Raw genomic sequence first — 2,521 nt, forward strand, 5'->3', positions numbered from 1 at the left:
ATCCGCCTAGCCAGAATACATCATCCCTCCCCCTCAGTTACATTGTTCAGAACTTCTCTCTGCCATCCTTTTGTCTTGTTAAGTGTGTCTTCTAGCCAAGCCTCCTGGAATCTAGTGCCTACCTGCAGGGCTTGGCTAATCCTTCTATTGTTAATCAATTGTGACCGTTTTATTTTTAAACTTCTTCCTTTCTCACACTATCCACCCACCTCTTTTTTTTCTTTTTTTTAAAACAACAACAACAACAACAACAACTCAATCCTTTCTTGGATCTTCTAAAGTTGTGGGCTTCAATGCCAGATTCTTCTCAGCCAGGCTGCCACAAGGGACAGAAACACGGTCAGTTCATTGAAAAACAAGCATTTGGAGAGAGGGTGGGGGTGAGGTGAGCTCTGTCTTTTCCTTCAGCAGTCGCAGAGTTAACAGCAGTTCTGTGGTTTGTCTGTGGGTGGCTTGGGCGGGAAAGCAAAACAGGACAGCTCCAATCCAGAATCAGGCAGGCTTCATGGGCAATGCATGGGTTTACATTTCAGTTCTACGTGCACAGCAAAGTGGTAGGGAAGGTGTGAGCATGCATGATTAACAAATTCTGCATCCCAAACAAATTACCCTACCAAACAGGGGGGGAAAGGAACAAATAGCCCATTCACGATTGAAGGATCTGGATGCAAGGTATGTACCACAGCAGAAATTAAATGTGAAATGACAGCAACAGGCAGGGGGGAAGAAAGGAAGTATGAAAATGTGTGTGCAGCTGATTGGTGGAAGCATTTACATATAATTACTGATGAGTGGGAAGCAGTTAATTCAGTGTGCAAGGAAGAAGGGAAGCAGCTCTCATGGGCTGGGTAATTGCATCTAGTACCTTTTTCCTGAGCAGTAAAATAAGATTAGCATATCTAGGTTGCAAAAATCCAAAGAACTACTAAATGGAATGAAAAAGATATTATTATTATTATTAATTTTTATTTATTATTTCTACATCTCACTTAAGTGACTCTGGGCAGTTTGCAACACCATAATAAAATCAGATAAACTTACAAATAAAAGGACATATTAAAACAGTTAAGAACAAATTAAAATATACAAGAATAAAAATCAAAATTAAAAATTCAGAAGGATATAGAAAATTCTTAACTTGTCCTGCCTTTCTACCTAAAATGCAATAACAAAAATCAGTTTGATCTACAAATTAAGGGGCTGACTATGAGTTCTAGTTCCGCCTTAGGCAGGAAAGCCGGATGGATAACCTTGGGCCAATCACTCCCTCTCAGTCCAACTCACCTCACAGGATCGTTGTTGTGGGGAAAATAGGAGGAGGAAAGAGTATTAGGTACATTCCCCGATTAGTTATTTATAAAAATGATAAAGGCATAAAATAATCCACTGTTAAATTATTATTGCTATTACAGTAGTGTCATTACCATTCATGAAATTCTAAGATAAATAGCTGCTTCATCCTATCCAGTACAGTATAAGTCAGCCACCATAGAACAAAATGGACCTTTATTTTTTCAATGGATTTAAACTATGTAGAGAGCTATATGTGGAACTGGATTCAATGGCTTAGAGGTGACTGATGTGGAAAATCCCAACTTGCCAACCTCATTCATGATCAATGAAACAAATGTATTGGAAATTTAACTGAATCCAAGCAAACAGAGTTGCAACTACCCTCTTTCCTGCATACCTAATGCAACTGTGATAAATGCTAGGTTGGACTAATGCGGCCTCCTGCTATGTGAACTATTTAGGCTGCAATTCCAGCCAGCCTTCCAAGACATTTGGTAAGTGTCAAGCTAGGAAAACTTACTGCAAGAAGCTCTTCAATGGGCTACCCTCAAAAGCATTCAGATGCTTCAGTGTTTATTTTCATCATTTATTTCCCACATCATTAACATACAGTACCTTTATTCATCATTCTTACTTATCAACAAAAGGTTCCCAGACACAATTGAAGCTGTTTGAGTATGTCATCCAGGTTATCGTTATTGCTGTGAACATTTGTCTCAGTCATCCAAGTCATGATTGTCCCAAAGGTGCTTTTTTTTTTTTTTCAAAAGGCAACTGGACTTTGTATTTCCTTGAAGACATTTCACTTTTCATTCAAGAAGCTTCTTGAGTTCTGAAGAAGTGAACTAAACTGAAGAAGCTTCTTGGAAGAAAAGTGAAACATCTTCAAGGAAATACGAAGGGAAGAGAACCTGTGGCTCAGTGGCTAAATCACTGCCTAGTATGTATAACTTCCCAGGTTCGAATCCCATAAAAAGGGTATGGCTAACTGATGAAGGCAAAAAAGCCAGAAATGGTCCATCTGATACTGAAGGATGATAAAGAAATGTTGGAACTTAAAGATTATAGACCTATTTCTTTACTGAATGTGGATTATAAAATTTTTGCAAAAATTTTGGCTAATAGAATGATGCAGATATTGCAACACTATATACATGATGATCAAACTGGCTTCATATCTGGAAGGTACATGAAGAACAATATTAGACAAATTGTAAATTTACTGGAA

This window comes from Protobothrops mucrosquamatus, unplaced genomic scaffold, assembly GCF_001527695.2.
Source record: "Protobothrops mucrosquamatus isolate PMUCROS unplaced genomic scaffold, P.Mucros_1.0 scaffold_215, whole genome shotgun sequence".
NCBI lineage: Eukaryota > Metazoa > Chordata > Lepidosauria > Squamata > Viperidae > Protobothrops > Protobothrops mucrosquamatus.